Here is a 13,743-nt window from a genome sequence, read left to right as displayed (position 1 = left end):
GGATAGCACAAACCATGGCCTTTGTTGAACCAGTTATGGATCACTGGTCGGTGCAAGTGGTTTACACCTACCCATTGAGCCTTGCGGAGCACTCACTCAGGGTTTGGAGTCGGTATCTGGATTAAAAATCCCATGCCTCGACTGGGATCCGAACCCAGTACCTACCAGCCTGTAGACCGATGGCCTGCCACGACGCCACCGAGGCCGGTTTTTATAACTGAAATCAAACACTACTTATATTGTATCGCTTATATTATCCATTTGACGTATAACCGAAGTGTTTCTGGTCATCCTGGTGTTTGTAACACCACAAAATGCATTTTTCTTATTTTCGAAAACGAACGTGCGTCTGAGAAGTAACGGTTACGGAGTCGGGTTTTAGTCTATTTTTAAGGGTATTTAAACGTCATAGACTCTGTTGAATCCAAATTTGTTACAGGTTTGTAAATTAACCAAACCTCGTGTCCATTTTTTACGGGTTGAAACTAGGGTCTAGGTGAAAAATATACCTTAGTGATTAAACACTAGGATCTAGGTGAAAAATATGCCTTAGTGATTAAAAACTAGGGTCTAGGTGAAAAATATGCCTTAGTGATTAAACACTAGGATCTAGGTGAAAAATATGCCTTAGTGATTAAACACTAGGATCTAGGTGAAAGATATCTAGGTGATCTAGGTGAAAATATGCCTTAGTGATTAAACACTAGGATCTAGATTAAACACTAGGGTCTAGGTGTGCCTTAGTGATTAAACAAAATATGCCTTAGTGATTAAACACTAGGATCTAGGTGAAAAATATGCCTTAGTGATTAAACACTAGGATCTAGGTGAAAAATATGCCTTAGTGATTAAACACTAGGATCTAGGTGAAAAATATGCCTTAGTGATTAAACACTAAGGTCTAGGTGAAAAATATGCCTTAGTGATTAAACACTAGGATCTAGGTGAAAAATATGCCTTAGTGATTAAACACTAGGATCTAGGTGAAAAATATACCTTAGTGATTAAACACTAGGGTCTAGGTGAAAAATATACCTTAGTGATTAAACACTAAGGTCTAGGTGAAAAATATGCCTTAGTGATTAAACACTAGGATCTAGGTGAAAAATATAGTGATTAAACACTCTAGCCTTAGTGATTAAACACTAGGATCTAGGTGAAAAATATGCCTTAGTGATTAAACACTAGGGTCTAGGTGAAAAATATACCTTAGTGATTAAACACTAGGGTCTAGGTGAAAAATATACCTTAGTGATTAAACACTAGGGTCTAGGTGAAAAATATGCCTTAGTGATTAAACACTAGGGTCTAGGTGAAAAATATACCTTAGTGATTAAACACTAGGGTCTAGGTGAAAAATATACCTTAGTGATTAAACACTAGGATCTAGGTGAAAAATATGCCTTAGTGATTAAACACTAGGGTCTAGGTGAAAAATATACCTTAGTGATTAAACACTAGGATCTAGGTGAAAAATATACCTTAGTGATTAAACACTAGGGTCTAGGTGAAAAATATACCTTAGTGATTAAACACTAGGATCTAGGTGAAAAATATGCCTTAGTGATTAAACACTAGGATCTAGGTGAAACATATACCTTAGTGATTAAACACTAGGGTCTAGGTGAAAAATATACCTTAGTGATTAAACACTAAGGTCTAGGTGAAAAATATACCTTAGTGATTAAACACTAGGATCTAGGTGAAAAATATGCCTTAGTGATTAAACACTAGGGTCTAGGTGAAAAATATACCTTAGTGATTAAACACTAGGATCTAGGTGAAAAATATACCTTAGTGATTAAACACTAGGATCTAGGTGAAAAATATACCTTAGTGATTAAACACTAGGATCTAGGTGAAAAATATGCCTTAGTGATTAAACACTAGGGTCTAGGTGAAAAATATACCTTAGTGATTAAACACTAGGATCTAGGTGAAAAATATACCTTAGTGATTAAACACTAGGGTCTAGGTGAAAAATATACCTTAGTGATTAAACACTAGGATCTAGGTGAAAAATATGCCTTAGTGATTAAACACTAGGGTCTAGGTGAAAAATATGCCTTAGTGATTAAACACTAGGATCTAGGTGAAAAATATGCCTTAGTGATTAAACACTAGGGTCTAGGTGAAAAATATACCTTAGTGATTAAACACTAGGATCTAGGTGAAAAATATACCTTAGTGATTAAACACTAGGGTCTAGGTGAAAAATATACCTTAGTGATTAAACACTAGGATCTAGGTGAAAAATATACCTTAGTGATTAAACACTAGGGTCTGTCGCTTTAAAGGTTCAATGCCAAATGTGCAGTTTTCATATTTTGATTTCTGGTGGTCGAATTTATGATCAATAACAACAAATTAATCGATCAGATATGGTTTGCATAATGAAGAAGTTTTTTTTGTGTAACGACACCACTAGAGAACATTGATTATCAATCATCGGCTACTGGATGCCAACATTTTTTACTTTTATTTTGACATAGTCACAGAGGAAACCTGCTACATTTTTCCATTAGCAGCAAGGGATATTCTATATGCACTTTCAAACAGACAGGACAGCACATACCACGACCTTTGACCACTTGTGTTGCACAGGTTGAAACGAAAAAACCCAAACACAATCAGTGGTTCGATCCTGCGACGCAAGCACCTGAGATGTTGTCGATAGATTAAGATGAAAGGAAGGAAATGTTTTATTTAACGAAGCACTCAACACATTTTATTTACGGTTATATGGCGTCGGACATATGGTCAAGGACCACACAGATATTGAGAGAGGAATGCGCTGTCGCCACTTCATGGGCTACTCTTTTCGAGTAGCAGCAAGGGATCTTTTATATGCACCACCCCACAGACAGGATAGCACATACCACAGCCGTTGATATACCAGTCGTGGTGCACTGGCTGTTAGCCAGTAGCTGGAGCGAGAAATAGCCCAATGGGCCCACCGACGTGGATCGATCCCAGGCCGATCGCGCATCAAGCGAACCCTTTACCACTGGGCTACGTCTCGCCTTGGTTAAAGTTACATTCTCTGGTTACCATATTATAACATCATGTACAAATGTCAAATACAAGCTCAAATGCACTTTTAAAAAAGTCGTGTGTGTTCGCTACGAACGGATATCGTCAAACGTATACGCTTGATTCGTCGCCTGTGCCGCCATAGCTCGGCAAAGCACAAACGACAGCCTGTTGTCAGTTTCAGTTAACACGTGCGTTTGCCGATTTCAAATTGTAGGGTTCGTCTCAAAAAATTAAAAGAGAAATCTTGCGCTGTACGAAGAACGTTCGGTTGAGGATACGGTACTAGAGTCTTTAGTTAAAACCGGTTTGATCTTGACAACGTATTATCGACAGTCGTACCTTCCTATTTCAAAATTGATATTTTATAAAGTGTTAGTAGAACTTTCAAAGTTTAGTTTGTATACTAGTAACACATTAATCATGTATAAATTTTAAAAATAAAATCTACTAAAGTAGAACGTTTTCACTTCTTAATTTTACGTGTTAAAATCGACAAATTCAAATAAATATTATTTCGTTTGGAAAGGGTAAAGTTGGGGGGGGGGGGTGTTTAAGGACATCAAAGATAAAGCATATTGATTTAATAATCATCCGACCCCATACAACCGTAAATAAAATGTGTTGAGTGCGTCGTTAAATAAAACATATCCTATCCTTCCTTCCATCTGCTGTTGGATGTCTAACATTTGGTGATTTTGACATATAATCTTAGACTCTTAGAGGGAGGGTATTTGGAGGTCGAAACCCTTACTTGTCCAAGCTTAAAAAAATTTGAAATGTAATTTTTGGGGGAGCATGGCCCCATATAAACTTCGCTCAACACAGTCTATAACCCCAACCCCGCTGAAATACCTGCACACGCGCCTTAGAAAACCGCTACATTTTTTTTAGCAAGGGATCGTTTATATGTACCATCCCACAGACAGGATATCACATACCATGGTCTTTTATATACCCGCCGATGGGGATCGATGCTAGACTGACCGCGCATTTCCATAAAACACCTTTTTAGGTCTAAGTAATGAATAAAAATAACATATAGCTGGCCACTGTCAAAATTTCAAGGCAAATCCCCCTCCACCGACCCCTGGAAAGGCGTTGTACCATACCTCTATGGATATAAATATGTTTTGGAGATATGAGACGACCCCTCAATCAAGACAGTTAAATTTGTTCAAAAATTGCGCGAAGTCTCACGTGATCTCTTGTTGGGGAATTCTATACTTGTGATAAGCCAATGAAAACCGAGATCGGTACGAGCCCGTCAAAAGTGTCCCACTTTCAAAATACTGGCTTTGTTTTTGACCTGGATAAGCCAGCGTAATGAAACCAATGCGGAGTGCGGCGTCATATATGCACCAAACGTAATTGGATTTTCTGTTCTATATGCTTAAATAATAAAAATATTCCGGATATAGCCGCTTTAAGATGGTGATAAAATCTCAATTTCACAAAAAAATGACGTATATCGTTTTTTTCCCCGTGGACGTATATATTATCAAACGTATATATTATTGTAAAAACCCACACTGGTGACTGACTGGATCACACACTACCTCACAGTTTGAATGTGATCTGCGTTTTCATATTGACTAAAAATTGGCTGATAGTGTAACGGTAAAGTGAGGCATATTCTTGAAGAACGCAACCCGTTCTTTGCAATTTTAATATTCTTGAGATAATTATGCACATATTATACGTCGCGAATGCCGTCGTTCGGCCCACTGGGCTATTTCTCGTTGACAGGAAATCATCTTGACAGAATGATAAAAATATATGGTAAAAGAGTTAAGGACAGCTCATATTGCCGGAATGAGTAGACTTGCTCCAGCAATAGAGAGACAATTGCCTCATTCACTTGCCTCCGTCAGTGGCCCCACTGAGCTATTACTCGTACCAGTCAGTGCACCACAACTGGTGTATCAAAGACCGTGATGTGTGCTATCCTCTCTATGGGATGTTGCATATAAAAAATAAAAAAACCTTGCCACTATTGTAAACATGTAAGTTTATACGTCAAAGTTACCAAATGTTTGACATCCACTAACAGGTGAATAAATAGAGATTATTATACGAGCTTGTGTGTCGTACTGATTTTACGAAACGAGTGTCAGGATCATTGTATTACCCGGGCGAGAGTGAGGGTAATACATGTATTCTGACACGAGTTTCGTAAAATCAGTACGACTCACACGCGAGTGTAATAATAATTATTATTGTTGTTTTCTTTATGAATAACAAGACCCAAATCAAAACATTTTAGCCACAACTTAAAGGAGACGACGAAATTACGTCATATTTCAAGTGCACAGTCTTAGCTAGGACTGGAGAAGCAACGTCATGTTATGACGTCGCTTTCTAAAATTACGTCATTACACCTGTTATTACACGTGTGCTTGGTATGATTATTATTAACTTGGTTATGTTGGACCATATGGATAATAATAAACCAATGTCGTTAAAAAAAACCCACTTTAACTTAAACTTTAGCTTACACGTGGCATTGATAATTTGTAATTATGTATTACAAATGCATTTAAAATAACGAAATATTTTTTTGAGTTATTTGTCATTATAAAAAAAGCCAATGCACCACGACTGGTATATCAAAGGCTGTGGTATGTGCTATCATGTCTATGGGATGGTCAATATAAAAAATCCCTGGCTACTAATAGAAAAATGTAGTGGGCTTCCTCTATGACTATGTCAAAATTACAAAATGTATTAGTAAAATAATTCATTCTGCTAGCCCTCATTGTTCAAAAGCATATTCACTTTAATGAAATAGTGATGAATGTCTGCAAGACCAAATGTTAAAAAACCCACCCAAATCATACTACATTAAATATATATATCAACAAAAACATTATATAACATGGCTAGAACTAACAACATCCTACACTAGTACATGTGTATGCAGTGTTGTTTACGTGCAGTGAATGTGAAGATATTCGGACAGCATAATTCATTGAAATTAATATTTCTCTAAAACTAAAAAATGTTACTCAGATCGTTTTTACCGTGGACTTTTCTTTTACAAAAGAGTACTAAATGAAATTATTTGGACGTACCATCTTGCAAGTCAAGGCATTTTTGTTTTCATTACAATATGAAAAATGAATATAATATTTTTTTCATTACTTTCAGATTGCTCCTGTACTGTTTGTTTTGTATCAACGACACTAATAAAGCACATTTATTAATGAACCATCAACATACTATGACAATTATGACACATTCAGTTTACGATTGCTTTATTCAACTACACTGTTGCTTAATTAATTATCGATTATTGGATAGAAATATTTTAAAGAACAGTCTTTTCATTAATTTTGCGTAAACACACCACTGCTACGTGTCAGATTTACCAAATGTTTGACATCCAATAGCGATGAATAAGAAATCAATGTGCTGTAGTGGTGTCGTTAAACAAAACAAAGCGAACTTTAACGACAACACTAAACACTTTGAGTAAATAGTCATCGGCCATTGAATGTCAAACATTTTCTCAAATGTGACCTAGTGATCATTGGGCTGATGATAGTCTTTCATATGGCTCTCAATTAGGGGTAACTACTGCGGCCAGTTTTACTATTGCAATAGTACTGCGATAGTTAAAATACTATTATGATAGTATTGCAATAGTATTGTGAATAATTCAATCGCTTGTTAACAGTAATATGAATTGATATTTCTCAAAACTATTTACCTCAGTCTTCCAATATGTATCTATGTATGTATGTATGTATATATATATATATATATATATATATATATATATATATATATATATATGCAATGTGTATATATATATATATATATATATATATGTGTGTGTGTGTGTGTGTGTGTGTGTGTGTGTGTTTATGTGTGTGCGTGCCTATGTTTGTGTTCGTTAGTATGTATGTCTGTGTTTTAGTTATTTGTAATAATGTCACTAGGTGGTGAAATCATGCGTTGGTCGTAGACCATATTTCATGCATAGTATCAAACCTATCGATAGCTGAGTAAACAATTGCGATAGTTATCGATAGTTGAATTAACTATCGATGCATTGATATCGAGGCACTGACAATCGCAACATATCGATAGTTCGATGTATTGTTACCACTATCCTGAATCCTACGTTCCAGTCGTTAGGTTGTGTCGATCTCTGTTGTAGAGACGATTTACTTGGGTCAATAGATTGAAGAAAAACAACCATAGGCGCATGGGCTCCCATTTTTGTAGGGGGCAGGCTGACGTTTGCCTGAATAAAACGAAAATGCCCGAATCTGCATAACAACATTTACTCATATTAATATTACTACCAAACAGCTATATAGGGTTGCAAACGAATCACTACACATTTGTACATGGATTACAAGCAATTTTGAGGGTAGAATGATGGAAATACATGGTAAAACAGGTCTTACGTTAGCACATTTTGCTCGAAAAACTGTATGAGTTTTGCTCGAATTTGAGGTTTTGCTCCAGCACTAAGGGCCATTTGTGCCCCTCCTCCCTTGACCTCTGTGGCATACGCTTATAAAAACAACAGTCATTGATATGGTTCTGGATGCTAAGTTTCAATCGTTGGCGTATGCAGATCTCTGTTGTAGAGATATTTGTTTACAAGATTATATTTGTACATTACAAGAAGCCCCGTTAGCTTCTGTCAACATACATATATTTCAAATGCTAAACATTATCTCAAAAGGCACGGCCATCCGCCTCTGGCTGAGTCAGGGACTTCGCCGCATGGAGTCTCGCTGTCAGCAAGATGAAAAGCCAGTACTCTAAGTACTTGGTTGGTGATACACCACACGTGGGCTCACTGCCGGGAGGTATCCAAGAGGGAAGTTTCAAATGCTTCCCCGACGGCAGTGAGTTGGACATCCACGATGCGGACTTACGAGATGGAAAGATCTGCCTAGTGGTGATGACGCGACGGGAGGGTCTGTACAGACAAGGAATCCTTTTCAGGGATATGGACAACAACACCGTCCACAGAGTACTCATCGCCGGCGTCCATTACGTCGAGCTAGCAAAAACCCTGCTAGGTCACAGGTGGAGGAAACTTGTGCCACACTTCATCGGCAAGCAGTTCATCTCGTCTCCGTAGGCGCCAACCTCCTCAAGAACCACGACTGGTATATCAAAGGCTGTGACATATGCTATCCTGTCTGTGACATGGTGCATATAAAACATCCCTTGCTACTAATGGAAAAATGTAGCGGGTTCCCCTTCTAAGACTATATATCAAAATTACCAAATGTTTGATATCCAGTAGCCTAAGATTAATAAATCAATTGCTCTAGAGGTGTCGTTAAACAAAACAAACATAAAATAGCACTGAGCCACTCCATATGGAGTTACGAGAGACTATAAAGAATCGACATATAAAATATACAAAGCAAGACAAGTGAACTTTAAACTACGGTAGGTGAACCTCTTTATTTAAATGGACACAGGACCATTACAACGAACAACTAATCCATATAGCTAATCACAATACTTTGTATGTTGTGTCTAATTGTTTATGGTGTCTTCGTTAAAGGCTGTGTGGATTTAATCAGTAATTCCACCTGGAGTGTTCCCATCATTCTCGTATATCTACTGTACCTAAATAAATGGCTGAGTTGAGACAGAGATACTATTGCTAGTTCATCGACAGTGACTGATGTCAAGTCGTGTGTACTTTAAACTAATCGGTGTCCCTTTTTATATACAATAAGACTTAACGAACTGTAAAATATTGTAGGCGTCCCTTTTAAATCCAATTCATATCGGTGTACTACAGGTGCTGTTATCTCAGTTGCACCCCAGTCTGTAAAACAAATGTAGTCGCTACTAAATACCCCTTATATTCAAATTAACACATGTCCGATATAATGAAAAATCAATCTATAGCTAATGCAAAATGCTGTGTATGATGTGTTGAATTGCTTACGGTGTAATCGTGTATCGCTTTGTGCGTTTAATCAGTGTTCATTTTTTTTTCTTTTTTTTTTCCATTTTTTATTCAATGTTCATTTTGATATGTTAGTATAGTTCCACCTAAAGTGGTCCTGTAATTCTCGAATGTTTTATTGTTTAACGGCACCACTAGAGCACATTGATTAATTGATCATCGGCTATTGGATGTCACACATTTTGGTAATTCTAAGATGTAGTCATGAGAGGAAACCCGCTACATTTTTCCTAACCAGGTCATGTCAGGTCAGAGGGTTTTACGTGCACATTCAGAGCAAGCTGTTGTAGCGCACGCCTGCCATGGGCACAGGTGCCGTTCTTGAGCTATACCCCACCCCCGTATATTTATTGTATGCAGTTGAATAAAATGGTGGGGTTTAGCCAGAGAGAATGTTTCACCATTCACAACAGTGACTGGCGACAAGTATTTTATACTTTAAAACAGCGAAGGTGTCCATTATTATATACAGTAAGTTTTAGTGTACTTTAAAATAGTTTAGGTCTCCCTTTTTATATACAATACGTCTTAGTGTACTTTGAAATAATATAGGTGCCACCTTTTATATACAATACATCTTAGTGTACTTTACAATAATGTAGGTGCCACTTTATAAATACTTTAAAATACTGTAGGTGCCACGTTTTAAATACAATACGTCTTAGTGTACTTTGAAATACTGTAGGTTCCATTTTATAAATCCAATACGTCATAATGTACTTTAAAATAGTGCATGTGCCACTTTTTAAATACAGTCTTAGTGTACTTTAAAATACTATAGGTGCCACTTTTTATAAATACAATACGTCTTAGTGTACTTTAACATATTATAGGTGTCTCTTTTTAAAAACACAATACATATTAGTACGTTAACATATTGTAGGTGCCACGTTTTAAATACAATACGTTCATCTGATTTGCTTGAGTCGTAGCATTGAACCCCCTTGGGTGATGCTATTGTTCCCCTACACGCGTACCAAACTGGGGCGAAGGCACTTACATCGACTTGTGGGGCTACGCATTATATTTTGATTTGATGCCCCCTGACACACACCCTACCCCCGCCACTGCCCCGCCCTACCTGTGGAGCACGTGTAATGCCTAGTTTAAATTACTTAATTTAGATTGCCCATAAACATTTGTGCGTCAAACAATTTTATTAAAATTAGGCTTATACTAGTCTGCAGTTTTGGTCGACGCCCACCTACCCTCATTATAAATAATAATTGACTTTATAAGTAATTTTATTAAAATTAGCCTTATACTAGTCTGCAGTTTTGGTCGACGCCCACCTACCCTCATTAATAATAATTGACTTTATAAATAATTTTATTAAAATTAGCCTTATACTAGTCTGCAGTTTTGGTCGACGCCCACCTACCCTCATTATAAATAATAATTGACTTTATAAATAATTTTATTAAAATTAGGCTTATACTAGTCTGCAGTTTTGGTCGACGCCCACCTACCCTCATTATAAATAATAATTGACTTTATAAATAATTTTATTAAAATTAGGCTTATACTAGTCTGCAATTTTGGTCGACGCCCACCTACCCTCATTATAAATAATAATTGACTTTATAAATAATTTTATTAAAATTAGCCTTATACTAGTCTGCAGTTTTGGTCGACGCCCACCTACCCTCATTATAAATAATAATTGACTTTATAAATAATTTCCCTTCTGTCCAGTGTTTAACGACACCACACTGATTGTCGGCTATTGGATGTCAAACATTTTGTAATTCCGAGAGGTAACCATCAGAGGAAACCAGGTACATTTTTATATGCACTTTCCCACATACAGTGAAGCATATACCAAAGCCTTTTAACCAGATGCGGTGCACTGGTTGGAACGAGAACAAAACCCGCTACATTTTTATATGCACTTTCCCACATACAGTGAAGCATATGCCAAAGCCTTTTAACCAGTTGCGGTGCACTGGTTGGAACGAGAACAAAACCCGCTACATTTTTATATGCACTTTCCACATACAGTGAAGCATATACCAAAGCCTTTTAACCAGTTGCGGTGCACTGGTTGGAACGAGAACAAAACCCGCTACATTTTTATATGCACTTTCCCACATACAGTGAAGCATATGCCAAAGCCTATTAACCAGATGCGGTGCACTGGTTGGAACGAGAACAAAACCCGCTACATTTTTATATGCACTTTCCCACATACAGTGAAGCATATACCAAAGCCTTTTAACCAGATGCGGTGCACTGGTTGGAACGAGAACAAAACCCGCTACATTTTTATATACACTTTCCCACATACAGTGAAGCATATACCAAAGCCTTTTAACCAGATGCGGTGCACTGGTTGGAACGAGAACAAAACCCGCTACATTTTTATATGCACTTTCCCACATACAGTGAAGCATATACCAAAGCCTTTTAACCAGTTGCGGTGCACTGGTTGGAACGAGAACAAAACCCGCTACATTTTTATATGCACTTTCCCACATACAGTGAAGCATATACCAAAGCCTTTTAACCAGTTGCGGTGCACTGGCTGGAACGAGAACAAAACCCGCTACATTTTTATATGCACTTTCCCACATACAGTGAAGCATATGCCAAAGCCTTTTAACCAGATGCGGTGCACTGGTTGGAACGAGAACAAAACCCGCTACATTTTTATATGCACTTTCCCACATACAGTGAAGCATATACCAAAGCCTTTTAACCAGATGCGGTGCACTGGTTGGAACGAGAACAAAACCCGCTACATTTTTATATGCACTTTCCCACATACAGTGAAGCATATACCAAAGCCTTTTAACCAGATGCGGTGCACTGGTTGGAACGAGAACAAAACCCGCTACATTTGTATATTCACTTTCCCACATACAGTGAAGCATATACTAAAGCCTTTTAACCAGATGCGGTGCACTGGTTGGAACGAGAACAAAACCCGCTACATTTTTATATACACTTTCCCACATACAGTGAAGCATATACCAAAGCCTTTTAACCAGATACGGTGCACTGGTTGGAACGAGAACAAAACCCGCTACATTTTTATATGCACTTTCCCACATACAGTGAAGCATATACTAAAGCCTTTTAACCAGTTGCGGTGCACTGGTTGGAACGAGAACAAAACCCGCTACATTTTTATATGCACTTTCCCACATACAGTGAAGCATATGCCAAAGCCTTTTAACCAGTTGCGGTGCACTGGTTGGAACGAGAACAAAACCCGCTACATTTTTATATGCACTTTCCCACATACAGTGAAGCATATGCCAAAGCCTTTTAACCAGATGCGGTGCACTGGTTGGAACGAGAACAAAACCCGCTACATTTTTATATGCACTTTCCCACATACAGTGAAGCATATACCAAAGCCTTTTAACCAGATGCGGTGCACTGGTTGGAACGAGAACAAAACCCGCTACATTTTTATATGCACTTTCCCACATACAGTGAAGCATATACCAAAGCCTTTTAACCAGTTGCGGTGCACTGGTTGGAAAGAGAACAAAACCCGCTATATTTTTATATGCACTTTCCCACATACAGTGAAGCATATGCCAAAGCCTTTTAACCAGATGCGGTACAGTGGTTGGAACGAGAACAAAACCCGCTACATTTTGCCATTAGTAGCAAGGGATCTGTTATATGAACCATCCCACAGACAGGATTGCACATACCACAGCCTTTGATATACCAGTCGTGGTGCACTGGCTGGAACGAGACATAATTTAATGTGCCCACCGTCGGGGATCGAACCCAAACTGACCACGGCATGTTTCGACACAGGCACGTTAATAAAATTACTCAACTCAACTCGCGTAATGCTACTACCTTTTATCACATTCGCAAGTGGCAGTGCATTTAAACTCAGTTACTACGTCAGAATAGGTTGTCTAACAAGTGTAATATATCACCGCCATGTATTCAAATAGAGTTACTTGTAAATGGAATTTCAGAAGAAAAAGTCAATTTAGGTAAACAAAAAAAAGAGAGAGAGAAGTTTTGTTTCCCGCATCGAACAGCTGAGTACCGTCTCATTGTATTGTCACTTCCTATTCGAGAAGGACGGCATGCACATTTCTATCACCTGCATGTACATTTGTTATTTAACAATATTGTTAACAAACAGCTGTCCAAAAGGTTATTTCAGCATTGAAACGGTAAATCTACTTGCAAAGATCGATAGCTAATTTGGAAAGGTCTTTTTTCACTTAACACTCGTACGTTTACCTCCCCCCCAAAAAAAAACCCCACAAAAAAACAAAACAAAAAAACAACAACAAAAAACAAAAACAAAACAACAATAAAAACACACACACATACACAAAACACACACAAAACAAAACAAAAACCCCACAAAAAAACAAAAACACTAGCCACCCTCATGCACTTGTTAGATGTATTCACTGGAGTAGGCCGGATTTTATCTTGGGGTGGGGGTGGGATAGGGTGGGTGGAGGCAACCCATTTATTTGGGGAGCAACCCACACTATGTGTGTATGTATGTTTAATTTTATACAATTTAATAGAGTAAAAAAGATGCGATTGTGTGTGGGGGTGGGAGAATAGCTCCCGTACACCCACCCCACGACTCTACGCCACTGGATGAATTTCAAAATACAAGTCCTGTCAGGTTGTTTGTTTGTTTGTGTGTTGTTGGGTTTTTTTTTTTTTAACAACACCACTAGAGCACATTTATTAATCATCGGGTATTGGGATGTCAAACAAATGGCATATTCCTATCGGAAGTTGCCGTATTTTAG

Source organism: Gigantopelta aegis, chromosome 5 (genome assembly GCF_016097555.1).
Source record: "Gigantopelta aegis isolate Gae_Host chromosome 5, Gae_host_genome, whole genome shotgun sequence".
NCBI lineage: Eukaryota > Metazoa > Mollusca > Gastropoda > Neomphalida > Peltospiridae > Gigantopelta > Gigantopelta aegis.
The sequence above is the reverse complement of the archived record's forward strand: the minus strand, read 5'-3'. Positions refer to the sequence as shown.